Source organism: Leopardus geoffroyi, chromosome C3, assembly GCF_018350155.1.
Source record: "Leopardus geoffroyi isolate Oge1 chromosome C3, O.geoffroyi_Oge1_pat1.0, whole genome shotgun sequence".
In the NCBI taxonomy this organism is placed as follows: Eukaryota; Metazoa; Chordata; class Mammalia; order Carnivora; family Felidae; genus Leopardus; species Leopardus geoffroyi.
Genome location: NC_059338.1, coordinates 21,979,387 through 21,999,372, shown reverse-complemented (window position 1 = coordinate 21,999,372; position 19,986 = coordinate 21,979,387).

Here is a 19,986-nt window from a genome sequence, read left to right as displayed (position 1 = left end):
ATTGATGTGATTGGTTAATGTTTTTTAATTAATGACTATGGGCTACAAAATAGATACCCTTGGTGTTAGATTTCGATAAAACATTTGATACAGTACTTCCCAAAGCTTTAAAAATCCATTCAAACTGAGTTTGATAGGACGGCTCCTGAGCAGACTGCAAACTGTCAAGAGGAACGCAAACAATGGGGCATGAATGAAAAATACCAGTCTGTCACAATAAGGATCCTATCAACGGTAGTGCCCAGGGATTGGTGTTGAGCCAGTTCTTAACATTCATTAATGATCTGAAAAAGAGAGTAAACAGAGCTTTTTCATTACACTTGCATATGAGGACTTGAGGAAGAAGAGTGCAAACCAATAAATAGCAGAATAAATATGGCGAGATTACATTAAGATAGTGTTGGGGATGCAACTGTGAAATAATACAAGTTAATATTTTCTGAGATTGTTATTCAAGGAGATGAACACAAAAGTAGGGAAAAGAAATTTAAATGGAGTTCATTAAAAGATAATTCCTATTTCAAGACAGAAGTAATTGTGTCCTGAATAGAAAAACATCTGAAAAAGAGACATCTGCGTCACTGACTTGGGAGACACAGGGACGTCTAAGGCACAAAACCTCATAATTCCCTCATCAAGGACAAATTAATTTGCTACAATTATATAACAGACAAGTAAAAATTTTATCATTGTATTTTTAAATTATTACCAAGTAATTCACTGGGTTTAACTCTCACAAGACAAATATACTGCATCAAATTCTTAGCCCTTTCTTTTGGGTTTTAATTGTTCATTTTTGCTACTACAAAAAATTCCAGAGGATGTGGTCCATGTTGTTTCCTAAGCCTAATCAAATATAGATTGCTAAGAATTTCCTGCAATGCTGGATGTAAATTAAAATTACTCCTATAAATTCACTGCTCAAATTATCTGACAACTGCTGTTGGATTAATTTTACTGCTACATATACTAAACAATTGCAAATTTGCTTTCTTGATAACATGATAATTACTTTAGCTGTTGTTCAGGTATTGCCACTACCTACATAGGCATTCACATTTAATATTTAAAACCTATTTAAAGCCAAAGATTTATCTCTGGTAAATGACCTAAGACAGAGTTCCTTCACTGCTCACCAAAATTACAGCTGCCGCCATAAAGACAGACCACACCCACTGGATCAAGACTAGGATAGACCTAGCACAAAGTTTCAGAGAGATTCTTCATGCATTAAATTTTAGCACTGACATCTTCAATTTCAAGCAAAATTGTACCAGAAGCAAACCCCCCCAAAAAATCCCTGAATATCTAATACAAATGATTCTTCCAGTTGGTGGCCCAAATGCAGAGAAACTTGGAAAATGTCACTTTCATCCTCACAAGAAAAAAAAAAGGGGGGGGGGAGGGGGAAAAAAACAAACCACCTTGAAAATGAACAGCTTTTCTTAGATCTACCAGAGAATTAAGGTCACAGGGCAAAGTGCTGCCCCAAAACTGAAACCACAGGCATATACAGAGAATCACAACTTACTGGCAACAGAAGCCCAGAGGCAGAAGCCCACAGCTGGAGCCAATATCCATGGGGACACTTTGAACTATGTTTGAAGCACTGGTTCTTGGAGGCTCAGTGTGGCTTAGTTTGAGAGTTAAACATTCTGAGGAGGCCTAGTTTGGGGAGTCCTCATACTTTCCTGAGGTTCTCACTGAAAACTACAGAAAAATTCCCTTCCTGCTCTGGTCTGACGAAGGAAAATTACTGTTTTGAAATACACCCAGAGCTCTGTTCTCCTTAACAATGCCTACTTCTTGCCAGAGTCTAACCAACCTTGGGGAAGGAAAATTTCCAATTCCAGCTCCCTCTAGCCTTCCACATGGGATCAAGGCAATATCCATCTTAAGCCCACAGTAGCCTTACATGTAGGAAAAGGGAAAGACAGAACTCAAGGTCACTGAAAGACTGAGACCTAATCATATAAAATGGTTCCTCTCCCCCCTTACTCATCACTAAGGGCTCAGATGCGATCACAGAGATTAAAGCTAAAAGAACCAGCCCCAGACCCTATTTAAAAAGTCTTTAGAAAAATTCAAAGACAGCAATGAAGACAAAAACAAAGACTCTAACTCAAATTTGAGCCTTTGACACCGTAGCCACAGCAAACAGAGCCTAATTCCTAACCAGATAAACCTAAACCTCACACTAGAAGAGTATGTATATGAGTTGCTTTTACCCAACCCTTCATTGCCTGCTCTCTAACAAGAAATAAGGCAAAAAACACACTCTGGAAAAACGAAGTATCAAAACCTGACTCACAGATGGCCGAGAGCTTGGAATCATAACCGATGGAGATGTTAAAAGCTCTAATGGAAAAAGCAGACATCTAACAACAGACAGGTAATGTAAGCACAGAGAGGAAAGAAACTTTAATAGAATGGTAGAACTCAAAAATACTAACAAAAGTGAAGAACGGCTTCCCTGGTCTCATTAACAGACTGGGCATGGCCAAGGGGGGGAAAAAAAATCAGTGAGTCTGAAGTTATATAAATAGAAGTTTCCAAAACTGAAATGCAAGAACAAAGAAAGAAACAAGGGAATATTTAAGAACTGTGGGGCAATTGTAAAAGGAGTAAAATGAGAATACCAGAGCAAAAGGAAGAGCAAATAGTTTAAATAATAAAACAAATGAAAGGGAATCTGCTCTGGGTGAAGAACAAAGCCATTCACTTTACCTAATCCTTGAAGTTTCCTCCAGAAAGCTCTGTCAGAACCAGTGAGAGAGCAAAGCTAGTTACAATAGGCATTTGAAGTCATTTCCTGAAATCTTGAATCTCTGTTTCTCTTGCACCCGCTATACGCTAGACCTCCTACAAATTAACATGGTGACACCCAGACAATAGGCATCCGTACACTCTATTGAACATGCCTATCAACTCTATTATCCTTAAGGAGATTAACAGCACAGCACTTATTTGTAACACAAATGTGCTTCTATTAAATTTATATGCTCCCTCTACCTGGATGGGGGGTGGGGGGAGGGGGTGGAACACCATGTTTTGATCCAGTGGCAACCTTCCTCTAACCCACTTGTAGATATTTGGTTAACTTAGTACTTGTCATAGGGGTGCCTGGGTGGCTCAGTGGGTTAAGCATTGGACTTCAGCTCAGGTCATGATTTCTCATGAGTTTGAGCCCCATGTCGGGCTCTGTGCTGACAGCTCAGAGCCTGGAACCTGCTTCAGATTCTCTGTCTCCCTCTCTCTCTGCCCCTCCCCTGCTCATGCTCTGTCTCTCAAAAATAAACATTTTAAAAAAAATTTTAAAGAACACTTGTGATAAATATGGCTGATAAGTTTTAATACAAATAAAGCTTGTATTTCCAAAGAACATTGAATAATGCAGGTGATTTTTAGCCTAATAAACTTTTTTTTAAAATAGTTTTAGATTTCCTCCCAAAATACAAAAATACAGGAGTCTCCTATATCCCCCACCTACCTTGTGTTATTAACATATTAGTACAGCATATTTGTCAAAATTGACACACAATAGTGATACATTATTAACTAAAGTTCATACTTTATTCAAATTTCCTTGCTTTTGTCCTTAACTTCTTCTGTTCCAGGACCCTATCTAGGATAGCATAACACATTTAGAAACCATGTCTCCTTAGGCTTCTTATGGCTGTAACAGTGTCTCAGACTTCCCTTATTTTTGATGACTTTAAAGGTTTAGGGTACTAGTGATCAGATATTTTTCAGTATGTTCATTTACTGAGGTTTGTCGAATGTCTTTCACATTATTCGACCGAAATTATAGTTCTGGGGAAGAAGACCACAGAGCAGTGCCATTCTTATATATCAAGGGTAAATGCTATCACGCGATTTAACATTAATCTTGATCATCTAGATGAGGTAGTGATGTTAGGGTTCTCCACTACAAAGTTACTCCTTTTTCCCTCCTTTGCATACTGTATTCTTCACAAAGGTTAATTTGTTCAGCCCACGTTTGAGTTGGAAGTTATATGCCACCTCCTTGAAGGTAGATTGTCTACATAAATTATTTGGAATTCTGCCTTGTCCCTTCTCCTCCATTTATTTATTTTTATATATCAATGTGGACTCATGGGTATTTATTTTGTACTTTGGATTCTTCTCCAATAATACTTTATTTTGATGGCTAAGTTGTTCCAGCTTTGGCCACTGGGAGCTCTTTCAACTATCCCCTGTGTACTTTCACATACTCTCATCACTGTGGGGTTTTCCGGGGAACTTCCTTACCATCCTGGCACTAAAAGATGCTTCAGGTTCATCTTACTTAGACTGCTTATCCCAGTCTTAGAATTAGACATTCTTCCCAGGAACCCTGGTTCCACTTACTAGAAAATGGTATTAAAAACCAAGATCTGAACACTAAGTATGCTGGTTACCACTGAAATGTCATTGTTTCCAGGCTCTCTTAATTGTCAAAACAAGGACATATATGCACACTATCCCAAATACATGTATCTCTAAATGTATCTACATGTAACTACATGTACATATGTTAAAACACAGGTGCATACTAATTTTCCAACTCCTATCCATTAACACATAGACCATTTCATCCTCCTGTCTTTATCTGTAACCTTCCACTACAACAGCAAGAAAACCAGATGCCATGGTCTGCCATACATTTATTCAACTATCCAACTCCCCTACACATGTATAGCAGTATAAGAATAGCTCACCTACACACCCACCAGAGACAACTTTATCAACCAGCATACAGTGGTTACGTACAGTTCCTTTTGCCTTTGTCTTACAGGCTAGAGTTACTTAGGTCCACGCTTTTTTTCCCCTCACACACTTCAGTAAAATTGTTCCATACATTTGTAATAATTAGATTGTTTTTGTTATATTCTATTTTCTGTCCTGCAATCCCCCAACTTTGTAAAGGTGACAACACAGGTTTGAACACACAGGGTTTTTTTTAAATATATAAATACAGTATAATACTGCAAGTGTTATTTTCTCTTCATGATTTTCTTAATACCTTTTTTCTAGCTTAACTTTATTGTAGGAATACAACATATAATCCATGTAACACGCAAAATGCGTGTTAACTGACTGTTTATGTTATAGGTAAGCCTTCTGATCAACAAGCTATTCAATTCTTGGGAAATCCAAAGTTATATGTGTATCTTTTTCAGTAAGCTCCACACCCCAATGTGGGGCTTGAACTCATGACCCCAAGATCAAGAGTTGCATGCTCTATTGACTGAGCCACCTAGGCACCCCATACATGGATTTTTAGCTGTGCAGGGTAGTAGTGCCCTGAGCTGCCATGTTGTTCAAGAGTTCACTGTGTATTAATACCTCCCAGAAAATCAAATGCTAGGAACATAGAATTCTACAGAAATGAGAAAATCAGTCTTTTGAGAATATATCTCTAGTACGTTTGACACCACCACCTGCTAAGCAAAGTTATATTAGGAAAATAACATCTGAATCCCTCAAGAGGCACTCAGGGAAAAGCCTGGACTCTTACAAGTTCCTTGCAGCTGGAAGTCAATCAGGTACACGGCCAAAATCTCCAAGAAATTGGGAGGGGTAAAGAGGATTTAATATCCTTAAGGAGAGGACACAAAGGGCTTCCTTGAGACCCCAACAGGATCCAGTATCTACTTTGGCGGGGGGGGTTGAAAGTAATAAAGCTTGCCATCAGCTAAGAATGGTGCTACTTCTGTGCATTAAGTTGTATCCTTCACCTACATTAAGAAAACTTGTAACCTTTGGCTCTATTTTTATAGCTTTCTATCACTACACAAGTGTACCCTAAACAACAATTTTTTTTTCAATATATGAGGTTTATTGTCAAATTGGTTTCCATACAACACCCAGTACTCATCCCAAAAGGTGCCCTCCTCAATATCCATCACCCACCCCCCCCACCCCTCACATCAACCCTCATTTTGCTAAACAACAATTTTATAGCAGTTTGGGCCATGCCAGGAGAAGGACAATCACCTGAATCAGAAAAACATCAATAGAAAACAGTATCTCTCTAGTTTGACAGTCTGTGAAAGATGCAGTCCTCTCAAATGTCTTCTCTGAGCTCTCTGGGAGTTCCTATCGCAAATCTGACACGGGTCTGAGTGGGTTTCTAGCTAATCTCTGATAAGAAAGGAAAGCACAGTTATCTACCATGATGGCTGCTGCAAAGGCCATGTCAAAAGTGACCATTCTCACTTGAAGATCACCTTAAACGTGATGATTTCACCACAATGTTGACAGGTCATCAAGAAGGTCATGAAGAGGAATGCCTTGGTGGATCAGGTGGTTAAGCATCTGACCTCGGCTCAGGTCATGATCTCCTGGTTTTATGGGTTCAAACCCCATGTTGGGTTGTGTGTGTCAGCTGTGCTGACAGCTTAGAACCTGGAGCCTGCTTCAGATTCTGTGTCTCCCCCTCTCTCTGCCCATCCCTGGCTCATGCTCCCTCTCTCCATCTCTCTCCATCTCTCTCAAAAATAAATAAACAGTAAAAGTTTTTTAAAAGAAGGTCATGAAGAGGAAGACCATGAAGAGGAAGGCCATGAAGAGGAAGGCCATGAAGAGGAAGGCGAAAACCATAGATGCCTTCTTATAGGGTTCCAATGTCTTCCACCAAAATGATGAAAAGTGCTTCCAATGAAACAGTCCATTTAGGTTTTACTAATGTTTTTATTTCAAGATCCTGTTCAGTGGCCTCTGTTATGAATCCACAGGACTGAGATAGTAGACAACCTCAGAAAGATATCTGTACATTGAAAAATTCCCCTTCCCTTGAAAATGGTGTCTTAAAGAACATATATATAACTGTTTGTTCCTTAGAATGGGGAAGCTCCTCAAAGCCTTAATGTAAGAGCCCTTTTGAAATATCACGTTGAGACATGCCCAGACTGACACACAACTCCTATTTTTCATGAGACACACACACTCACACACACACACACACACACACACACACACACACACACACACCTCACTCCCCTGAACTAAATTTAATTATCTACTCCCACTTCATATCAAATCCTAGCATTATGGATAGATTTTTATTTGCATTTAAGACAAAGTAATTATGAAGCTTTTGGTCATACTCATAAATTAAACCAAACTATAAACAGAGATGAAGGTAGCTGTCACCAAATATTTAGTAAATCCAAGAAAAAGCTTTGGTCTCACTTGGATTTTTTCTATAGTGGACTATAGTGAGGAGTTTGGGTTCTGAATCCAGAGACATAAAAAATCAGCCACAAATCTCTTTCATTACTATTTGAAGTATAAATTTCCATAATATCATAGACTGATATAGGTCAAGCTACTAGGGAGGTTAGAAATCATCTGTCGTGTTTGACAGATGAGAAAACTGAGGCTCAGATAAATGAACACATGTATATTCAAAGATAAGTACTAAGAACTGTGTTAAGTCCATAAATAAATTTACTGAGGATTAAATTCATTTCTGATCCTCTTCTTTATAGGAAGGTAGAATACTAGACCATTATTAGAGATACTAGTATAGATTAATTGCATTTAATCACTATTCCTTCAATATGAAATGCTTTTAACATCTAAAGATGTTTCCTTTTCTCTGTAAGACGTTGCAATATCCATGAGACCTCTCAAGAGGTAAAAGCATATTCCATTTTATTCCAGCTTTCATATCTGAACTCATAGAATCTTATAATTCTTTTCCTATAGGAAATACAATATTATAGCAGTCTTCATCTTATAAATGGAGCTGTTTAATTTAGAGCCACAAAATGATCCCAGTGTGTTCACTGCACATTTATTGAATTTATAACTATAATGCCTTTGGATATGTATTATATTTGCCATGTATTCTATTGATCCATTGAAAATATTTTGCTTCTTATAAAAGGCACAAGGGGGCATTCATAAAGAAGTGAAATATGCCTGATACTTCAAGTTCTAACATTAAATATAATGGATTGGTGATACAAATAAAAGACTGAGCCAATACCTGATATTTTATTACTAGTTGTCTGTAATAGAATTCAGTTATCCTTTTTCTTGATACCTTAATGCAGTTGCCTTTAAAATGGGGTACAAATGCCCTGGGGGCACATGTGGACTTTCCAAGTAGTAGGGGAAAATGGTCAGTTTTAAGGAAATCAACTTTCAAGCCTGCCTAAACTGTGTGTACTCTTTTCTAAAACTGATTTGCCCACACACCCCCTGAAATAAAAAGCATCATTCACACTGGACCTTCTTATTTCCTTTTTCACAATCTCTTTTTCTATTTTTACAAAAGAAAGGAATAACATCATCCTAGTGTGTAACAAGTTTCTGAGGCACCCACCAAGAGGAAATATTAAAATTTTGATGTTGATTATGAAGAAAATGAATAGCTTTAATAACAGGTAATATCTTCCTACAAGTCAGGTATGTCCAAATGTTTTGCTTTGAATACAATTAGAGGATCCAATCCCAAGCAGTGCTGTTGGCTGATAAACATGTTTTGCTGATAAATGTACAAAATAAGTATCACATGGTCATTTAACTTGAAAAAGTGCCACAGCAGTGAGTGCCACTGCTATAGACAAACTTCTGTTTCCATGGTTCCTTAGGACTCATATCCTTAAAAATGAAAACCAGAATTAAAGTTGCTTCTGAGCTCCCCCGCATCTAGCAATAACTAATGTTCAACTAAAGATTTATGAGCTAATTGAACATACTACATTCACTCATTTCAGTAAAACATGCATTTAAGGTTTTTTTTTATTTATTTAATGAATCCTCTAAATTTGTGTTCTTTTGATCAATTGTGTACTAATGACAATTGCAACCATAACTTCAGTTTAAATTTTTATCAATTAAGTCAAAGGAATTTTCTAATTAAATTTGAGGTGATAAAAGACTTTTAAGACATACTACAGGACATAAATATTACAAAGTTTATGAACTCAAAGTAGAAAAAGGGAAAAATATGTCTGATTTTTAAAGAAATTCTTGTTCGCTTCTTTTTTAAATGGCTCAAGATGGAAATCAAAGTATCTGTGCATTTAGGTAACACTGGATATACAAAGGAGTGATGCAATATTTTTAAATGTCTCTCCTGACAGTACACTGAAAATTTCATCCTTTGCAACTATTTACATTTATAATGGAAAAGTTAACATGTCAACTTACAAAGGAAGGAGGAGCATATAGGTTGTCAAAATACTTTTTAAAAAATGGGTGACTTGGGGCGCCTGGGTGGCTCAGTCGGTTGAGCGTCCGACTTCGCTCAGGTCACGATCTCACGGTCTGTGAGTTCGAGCCCCGCATCAGGCTCTGTGCTGACAGCTCAGAGCCTGGAGCCTGCTTCAGATTCTGTGTCTCCCTCTCTCTCTGGCCCTCCCCCCGTTCATGCTCTGTCTCTCTCTGTCTCAAAAATAAATAAATGTTAAAAAAAAAATTAAAAAAAAAAATGGGTGACTTAAAAAAATGTTTGAAAACTACTCCCATTAGGTAATAATATCCAAAGGGAAGAACAAGAGATTTCTAAGGAACACATTCAAACCTTCCCATCATTGGCTTGCAAAACACTTCTGTCATAATAATCATTTCACTATTAGTGTGCATTCATTGTCCATATTCCTGGAGTTCCAAGAGGTTGAGAACTTTGAGTTCCTCCCACATACGACCAGTCCCAGTATTTAGTACAGTGTCTCCATTAAAAGCACTCCATTATACTTCAGCTAATAGTATTTTATACCTCCCACTTAGTTATTTTCATTTAGAAAAGCCATAAAATGCTCTGAAACAGAAAATCTAGGTGGGTGCCATTTGACAAATACCTCAAATCACTTTGGAATTCTCACTCAAAGCATGCACAGTTTTAAAAGCAGGCAAGAGAAGGAATGAGATAGAACCTAGATGGTACTTTGATTTATTCAACACAGATATTTACTGAATACTTTCTATATACCAGATACTATCCTAGGTAAAGGACACTAGCAGTTAGGTCATGCCTCCCTATTTATGAGGGGTCCGCCTGCACCGTTCCCAGGAGCTGAAGCAACTTGAGAAGCATTAGATTCCACAAGCATTTGACATGTAAACAATTTAATTCTTCTATCTGGTTTGCCAGTTATTAGCATGTTTCGCAAAGTATTTCACCTCGTACCTTGGGTTTTTAACGTAGAAAGACCAACTTCAACTTTAGAAATTGGTCTGGGATATTGATTCTGTAATTTTTCTGAATTCCAAAATTATTCTTTTTTGATTTTATGGAAGGCACAGTATTTCCAGGTTTCAGTTTCCTTCAGTACAAAATTTGAAAATACAAATTAAGGATTTGCCACTACTTAGTTTCTCAAGATAATATATAAGATTAAAGACTGTTAAGGCCTTATTTTTTTATTAAACAATTTATCCAAGCATGTAAACACTTAATTCTACTTCTTCAATCTTGATGAAATGCTTTAGAAGAAAATCATCACAAGAACTGAACTATATTAAGTCATTGAACTTGCCACTTTAATTTTTTTTCCCATTTCATTACTTTTACTAAAGTTTTCCCCAAGTCTTTCTTGTTTCTAGGCTCTAGCTGGGCCAAGTACTGTTCCAAATTCATCTCTTCCAGAAGACTTTTTAATGATAATGTGCAGGTGTTTTCAGAATCTAACTCTCACCAACATATTTTAAAAGGTAGGTCTTCTTATGTTCTCAGAGAACCTCTTCCATATCACCACCTTATGCCCAGAAAGTGGCTCGATTACACTGTTTCATGTGAAAGGTCTGATCCCAGAAGTTACAGAAACACAGGAATAAATGCACTACTAAATAAACTAGCATAATTAAGCACTGTTCATTGATTGCATCAGCTATTGATTATAGACACAAAATACTTAAAAATGCAATCAAATGTGGCTTAAAAAATTTTAAGGCAATTAGTAAAAAAAAAAAAAATCATGGTGGGGGACAGGTTTTTTAACCTCATACAGGGGTCTTAATTCATATGGTAGTCTCAAATGTAAAACTGTAAAAGTAAACATTTAGGATCATAGAAATTGAGCTATAAAAAATAGAATTGGGTAGAACATAAGAATCCAAATATAAATTAAACATTCTCCATGTGCCCCAAGGATGCAAAATGTGAAAATGGATTTAGAGATGGAAAATAAGCTAACACAGGACCAGGAAAAAAGGGTGAAATTTGCTATTAGAATTCATATTTTCCTACACATTAGTTTTAATTGGGTAATACTAAAAGTATTTTTAATATCTGTGAACGTACAATATTCAATTAGAACTTAAAGATACTTTAAATGCAAAAAGCACAGTTTTAAAACTGAAGCTTCCATAACCAAAAAGGACACTGGCCTTTTCCTTTACTGTTAATCCTTTTGACTTTCTGGTAATAGCTTCAGATTTATTTATTACACACAAGGCAGTAGTGGAGTCATGTATATCCTTCCTTGTGCATATTCTCCCACCCATCTCTATGTATGTGGAACCGACAAAGAAGTTTTTAGAATAGTAAATTCATCTGCTCCAGTACATATTTTTATTACATCAAAATTACCAAGATTTCCTTCGAAATCCCAGGAATATACGTCTGTCTCTCCACCCTCCACCCTGCTCCCCCAACTTCTTTTCTTTTACATGCCTTATCAGTTTCCAATTCCCCCATTATTTAGGTCTCTTCTTCCAGAAAGTCTTCTCTGAAAGTTTTCAAAAAAAAAAAAAAAGAATTTCAGAGTATTTAATATTTTAAGTTGTTATTGCACATTTATTATTAGGGTTATTCCAATGACCTCAAAAGCTCCCCTCCCTCACCCTCAAGCACCTCTGAAATGTCCCTATTAGCTACCCCCAGAGAGAATATTGTCTTTAATAAAAACACAAAAATATGTGTTATAGAAGTCACTCATACTGACAAGTCTCAGTTGTTTTTATGGAAACCATACACACACACACACACACACACACACACAATTGAGGATGCCAAACAGAATAGTACTTTTTTCTCACAGATTTGAGACAGAAAGGCAGGAAAGGGGACTTGGGACTTAGCTGAAGCAAAAACTCCACTTCTTGCTTAAGCACCAGGCAAAAAAGCCAAGAACACGGAAATATATGCACCATTTCCTGGACTCTGAGGTCATTTCTGATTATTTGCAAAAAAGGTTTTGTGGGATTTTTAAAATTATTTGTTGTATATTTTTGGCTTTGCTGGTTTCTGTTGATGGACTAAATAGGCAGGATTTCCAGCCATCATAGGGGTTAATGATGGGGTTACACTTCATTAACACCTCTCTCTTTCCTAGAGTGTGAGCAGTAGGAGGGAAGGTTCACAGTATTGCTCAGCATTGTACCTTAAAACACAGTACTATGCCTGGCATGTAAAAGGAATTCGATAAATATCAGTTCATTATTTGGGGGGCAAGGAAATAATCACCTTAAGCTGTCAAAAAAGCCAAATGCAAATTAATGCGAACCCCCAATTATAAAAAAAGATTAACAGGTCATCTATTTTGGAAATCAATATAAAGCCATTCACACAAGAAAGTACCAGGCAATGAATATATCTGATCATGCAGGAGCTCAGAATTAGTGTTTTTACAACAGAATGATATTTCTATGCAAGAGTCTAGAAAGCATCTATTTCGGTACTCTTAATTTACAGAAAAAGCGATTGACCCTGAAAGGGTTCAGTTATTTGTCTAAGCCACATACCTGGTTAGTTACAGAACTTGAATAAGAACACAGGTCTTTCTCCTCATTACTCAACCAGTTATTTAGGGATGGAAGACAGAATATATCTGTGTAAAAGAAGATACTGTAAGTTCATATTTATAAGTCTTTTGACATTTAAGTATAAGTATTGTTGTCAATATTAAGAAATGGATATTGAACACAATGGAAAGTGATAAAGAATGAATCACTATACACTGAGTTCTGAAATAAAATTGGAAATTATTTTTCTGATCTCCATTCTAAAAAGAAAAAGGAAAAAAAAATCTGTTCCTCTACTCACCCCATTTAAATAGGCTATCTTCACTTTCTGTTCTGAAGGTAATACTGTTTACCTTCTAACAGTGTTTTTCATACATACATGATTTTTTGGGAAGGAACAAATTGGTAATTATCTCCACTAATGAAATGTGCAATCATTTCAGTTAGATTTTAAATGGGGCACAACTCGCATTCATAAGGCCCATTGAATAAATGCCTATTAGGTACAGTTTAATGGCTTAATGCTTGATTCATGTTTTTTCTCCCTGTACTTGATGCTTATTGCACATTCAGGGCAATTAGGAAATTCGGTTTCCCTTCCTAGTGTATATCTAATCCCCGTATTCAGAAGGCTCAGCAAAATAGCAATATACAAATCAACATTTTACCTGCGGGAGGGAAGGTATCTCTGTTGATGATGGTACTCAAGATTTTGGCTAAATTCATTCTGTCAAAGTAAACTCTTGTTGAGCACTAATATGTAACAAATCATAATTATCATGTGCCTCAGAAATTGATTCCCGCGATACTTGAAAGAGAGCATTTCTTTCCCAGATTTAAGTCCCAACTAAAATTTGCAAAGGATGTTGGTAATTCAAGGAAAAAAAGTTTCCAATGAGAATTAAAAGCAACCTTTGAAAATATCCCATTATATATGGAACTCTTCTACAAGAAACAATATATATCAATGTATTATAATATGCCTCCTGGTTTCTTTTTTTTTTTTTTTCCAAATGTACACACATTGTGTTAGGCTGTAGATACCAATAATAAAACAAGCCTGTTTTTATAGCATTTAAAAATTCTTAATATTAGTTAATCACTTCAAAGAGTGAAAAACTATTATATGTATGTATGAGAAGTTTTGTTGTTTTTTGTTTATAACTAGGCTCCACAACTGACATGGGACTCAGACTCACAACTCGTAGATCAAGAGTCGTGTGCTCTACCTACTGAGCCAGCCAGGCGCCCCTGAAGAGTATTTTCTTAGATTTATAAAGTTGGGCTAACACTCTACACACATTCAGACTAAGTTCTGCTGCTTCCTTTAAGATGCAGAAGTTATTAAGTTGATGAACCGTTAAGATTTGAATATCTGGCAGGTGTAGATTTTGCATGCTACTATATTTACTTTCATAATTTCCCCCTTTTTTCTTCTGATATTCTCTCCCTAAAAGAGAAGGAAGGAAGAGGATCATATGAGCATCTAACTCTGGTTCACACTTGAGATTGTCACTTCCACTTTCAAAAGAAGAGCAACTCGTATCATTTGCAACGTTAATCAGAATGTGGGTTTGCTAATGTTTTTCTCTTCCTTCAGCAATTTTCCATATTCCTAAAAAGTACCTCTAGATTGAAATAACACTTTAAATGAGCATGCCTGTTTATGTGTTAAAGACAGATGGAGAAGGAGAAAGGAGGGGGATAATTAAAAGGAGATGGAAAATATATTGACATTTAAATGTTCTTTCCTTTCAAGTGTTCATCCTACATCCCCCTTCATTTGTGCTAAGATGAAGGAGGCAGTGGAGACATTCCTAGTTCATATCTGCCATTCCCTATGGGCTCACTAAGGGGTTGATAATCTGCTTCCCTAACCCAAGAGTAAGAGAAAATAGAATGAGGACCAGGGGAAGAAGGGCCAGAGAATACTGGTTTAGTCATGATCGTCCTATGTCGACATAGCACATTCTATCACCAGAGCCTCTAATAGCAGCAGCTACTATTGTGCACACACGGGTGCCTGTGTATGTGCCAGATATAGCACAGTCAGGGTATGTGACAGAATGGAAAGAAACTTAAGGGAAGATTCTCGTGACAGACCTACAGATAAGACAGAGGGAGCTACAGACTGACATGAAAGACTTTAAAAAAAGCATCCAATGGAGTAAGAAAAAACCCTGTAAAGAAATAGAACCTGTGATAAGATTCAGAAATAAAAGCAATCATCTGAATGTAATAGCAAGGTAAGTTTTTAATCTGCTTTAGTGTATATTTTTAGTTTGTAGCCAAATTAACAGTGTGTAGAGACGTACTGGGAGTATTATGAGTGGAAAGGGGGTGGGGGTGGGGGGGATGGAGAGATGGAGAGAGAGAGAGAGAGAGATTGAGAGACTGAGAAATTGAGAATGTGTTTTTACAAAAGAATTTGTAGTTTAGGTTAGGCCCAGCTCATGGTCTGTTTTTTCAAATCATGTTGTGGTCAAAACCTATGCCAAAACGACACATGAGTGAGTTCTTTCTATTATATAAATTGCTCTTGGGAATTCTAGAAACTAACCAAAAGTCATACAAAAATTGACTGCCTAGGATATACTTCACTTCTTCCCGTGCCCCATTTTTCAAGCAATTGCAACCCGTTATCTTTTTGCAAACTATTTTAGTTACATAGGCAAGAAACCCTGCAGTTTGGTTACCAGTAGCTCAAAAATCAAAGCTTTAACATGATACCATCATCAGATTAGATCACCACAAGAGCATTTTTGTCAAAGAGTAATAGGCCATTTCCCCATTAATGTCTACAGTACATAAGGATGGCATCTATCTTCCCATGATGTCGTGGGGAGCAAAATGCAGGCAGAGAAAAAAATTCTCCTATAAAGTCACTCCCCATAAAACTCTGACCACCGATCCTTCAAGACCCTCCCCATCACTCTGCTGGGTCAGGGCCACAGTTTTTAATCCTTTCACACATCTCTGCCATGATTCCTGATGGCAGTGTGCATCTATAAACTAATTCAACTGCATGGTTTTTCTTGTGATGTTAGCGATCTGCATCAACATCTTCCTTCATTGGCAACAACAGAACACGACAATATTCACCGACCATGAAGTTGAAGTGGAGTACAGGACAGGATCAGGTGAAAATTTCTGCTCCTGATCGCTCTTGCTGTAAACTAGGTATTTAGGAAAATTAGACACTAAGGTGCCATTTAGTAAACCACTCTTGTCCAGCAGGAAGGATGAATGGACCTTGCAAAGTTATTTGCTGGCAACTGTAGGTCTCTTTGCCAGAACCACAGGCTAAGGCGATCATTTCATAAAAATTCAAAAAGGTGGTGGTAAGATAAAGAGAATAGGTGAGTAAATTAGAGAAGGAGGCTACAGCACAAGGAGAAACTATCTTCTGCATAAACTTGTTTCCTCTCTCATCGCTCTCCCATTGTAGAAGCTAGATTTTGAGGGAGGACCCTGGGACCATGAGCAGGATCAGAGCCCAAGCTCCCCAGCTCTGTCAGAGTTCCTGAGGAGCATCAGGCACGTAGCCTGGAGAAGCACATGGGTACCGCCAACAGTTGTGATGCAAGCAATTCACTCTCAACAACAGAGCTCACTAGGCTCAAGCAAGTCATAGCCACAGAATTACAGTTCCCATGAAATGTTTCATTACCCTGTGAGCTAAATATACTCACGTTTACTTCGAGTATCTCCATTTGGTTTTATCAGCAGATTCCTTCTAAATACTTACTCAATGTCATCAGTACATAGAGGTTATCAAGAGATTTCCCTAAGTACAAAATGAAGAGAGATTGTCCTCTAAAAGGAAACTTTAAAATTCCACTCAGCTGCCTCTAGAATAAACACTCTTACGTACTCGAACATGCACATGAGAGCCCTGTGGACAAAATCCTACCCGTATGTTCTTCTCTATGTTTAAGATGCACTGTGCTAGATTATATAGATGTTGAAATGAGAAGAACCACAGCTCTAACTGGATATAAAACAGGACTTTCCTTCATTGGGCACTTTACAATTGACTAAATAGATAACTGTTAAAAGACTCAGTTATGGAGTCTGGAAAGCACAATTCATCTCCTTATCCTATAGAAACATGGGCAATAATTTTCCATTCTTGGAGCCAATTTTGCCTTATCTGTAAATTGGGGAACACAGCAATATCCACCTCATAAGGCGACTAAGAGGGCCAGATGAGATGATGAATACAGATACCTGTCAGGGGATTGTGTCATGTAATGGGCTCTGAGTACATTTTTTGTGCTTACAAAGGCAAAACCTTTGTAATCAAGGAGATCTGAGCTTCAGTCCCAGCTCCAGCACTGACCCATTAAATGAACTTGAGTGAGTTACTGAAGGAAGCAGGACTAGAGAAGTCTTATCTCTAAACAGGCCCACCAGTGGGGATGATACAGGTGAGATATGAGGACATGGGAAGTCCCAAAGAGCACTAGGCCATTAGTCATTCATTTCTATAATAAAAATAAAGAAACGTATAAAATGTTCTAAGCATTCCAGACAGAGGCAATACCAAGAAAAAGACGGCAACCCACATCATTTGCTCTCAGCAGGTTTGGGGCCAGCCAGCAAATTTGGAAGAAGCCTCCCTCTTCCCCATCTTTTGCACCGAATCTTGTGAATTATGCCTATAAATACCTCTCTATAATCTGTCTGCCTCCTCACTTCCATCACAGCCACAGACCCCTGTTTTTTGCACTCTCAGCCACTGTAAAGCCTCTCCGACTCATTCCAGGCATTCCCCATACAGTAAAGAGAATGATATTCTAAAATATTCAGTCATCATGTACCCCTGATTAAATCCCTTCAGAAGCTCCCCATTGTCCCTGGGATAAAATCCAAACCTCTTAATGGGACCTCAGTCAGCTTCTGTCACCTCTCCTGCTATTTCCTTAATGGGCTAAATGCCAAAGATTCTGAGTGCACCACATCGCCTTGCTCCCAAATTTCACACATGGCTCCCTCTGACCCAACACTCTCCTTTCACCTAACATCCGCCCCCCCCCCCACTCCTCCTCTCAGCTTCAATACCACTTACTCAGAGAGGCTTTCTTGGACTCTACAGGAGGCAAAGGACCACTAAATGCTGTGGCTGCATCCTCTCCTCCTCCCAACACCTCATCCTATAATCTTCACTTACACTATGGCTTTAAGCCCATGTTTCTGATAGATTCTAAGTTCCTCCACCATGTGTGCCTTGTTTATCGCCACATGTCCTGTGTATTGTGCACGTAACTTGAGATGGAGAAATAAGAATTACAGTCCAGTTTCTAAGGGGTTTTTAATGTTTTCAGTACTTCTGATGGAAGAAAAATTGAAAGCCACTTCTAAATCATTCCCTTTCCTGAAAAAGCAGAGAGAGAGAGAGAGAGAGAGAGAGAGAGAGAAGGAAAACTTTAATTCTGAGCATCTTTCTCTTTCCTCCCCCCTAACACTCAAGCCCCACTTTCACGGTTTGCTCACAGAGGTAGCAATTCTGGGCTTTCAGCAAAGATTTTTATATATAGATCTGTAACTTCCTTAAAGCTGGTAACAAGAAACAAATATGAAAAGAAATGTCTCTTGGGCTCAAACTCCTATCTGCTCCCATCAGCAGCCACTGGGTACACAACGCTCCCCTCTCCCCCCACCAGCCCCCCAGCCAGAGGAAGAGCCTCTCCTTCAGCACCTGGAACACAGCATTCCCTGCAAGGCAGCAGGAGGAGAGAGCCAAGCACTCGAGGCAACCGCCTGTGTCACCCAAGCTAAACTCCACCTCTGGAAAATACACGAAAACATTCCCTTGGAGAAATATTAGATCTGCTTCACCGCTCTTTCTGGCATAGCTTATCCTACTTTGTCCTCCTCTCTCTCTAAATGCCATGCTCAAAAACCTTCTCTCTCAGTAGGAAAGCATGCAAGTCAAATGCCATCGCAATCACTTTGTGTTTCCCTGCAGAGGGAAGGGAGGACACTCTTGCATACGCAAACTCATCTGCTCCTAATGGAATGGAGTAACTTTTAAAGATGACAGGAAGCGTGAGATTAGAGGTAACACAACACGGAACCAAACCACGGAAGAGCATAAGCCTGTGCCAGACCCTTGCTTTGCCTCTGGGCCACCTCCACATTTCTGAGATTCTACAAGCCGCACACTCATGCTCTCTGCTACTGAGCCTGGCCCTGGCGCCCCAGCAGCTGGCTGTCTTCAAGACCTCCCTTCTCCAGAAACACCACCATTTTCAACACTTTGAAGTGTTTGTGTTTTTTCTTTATTTTAAAAACCCAATGATTAAAAAGCCACTTAGTCTGAAGTAAAACAATGATGAGACCCATATAAATATAATTTGAAAGAAAGCTATGTATTGAAATATTTGCCTCAGGTCACCAACCTTCTCTGGCCAACCTTCTGAAATGTGGTCCTCTAAAAATGGCCATATTGTGGTGCTTTGCCTCAAAAGCTCCTTTAGGAAAAGAAAATGATATTTTTACAGTCTCAGTGATGAAAACCAAGGTGAAAAACTTTAGAGCATTTTGGCAGTTTTTCACATTTATTTCAGCAGAGAAATAAATCCAAACTAGATCTCTATCAGCAAGAAAGAAATATTATTTGAAAAATTATGTGCTAGTACAGGAAACATGAAATTTCTATTTTTGAACTAATACTATTTATTAGGTATGTTTCCCACTGCTCTGTATTATTAATTTATACTTCATTATTTCTTGGGTTACTATGCTTATGTTTCCCTTTATGGATTTTTAAAAAGCTGATTATATAGTTTTTCAGTTAATTAGGTCACTTTGTAATTCTAGAATATAAAAAGCACTTTGAAAACAATAAAGGAAAACATTTCCGATGTGTGATGACAATCAAGTAAATCATAATAATTTGATATGTTGGGAAGAATGCAAAACATTATCAGTTACTTTCCCTATTTGGATGGGTTGCTAAATATAGAAATAAATGTAACACATTCATCTATTAGTGTACTCTCAGAAGAGAAATTAGGATTTCAGATCCTAATCAAATTAGGATACGAGAACGTATCATTTAGCTAAAATTTTACTAAACAAGTTTGGGGGTATCTGCCTAAGCCATTGCCCCTACTCCAGAATCAGCCCCCACCTACAGGACTTGCCAAGAGAGCTTAGATATAGGAGTATTTCAGGACCCCCGTTCTTGTGGCCATGACACAGCAAACCAGGTGTGGGACTGTGGCACAAGGAGGTCATAGCCACAAGCTGCACTGAGTCCATTCTCTCTCAATTTAT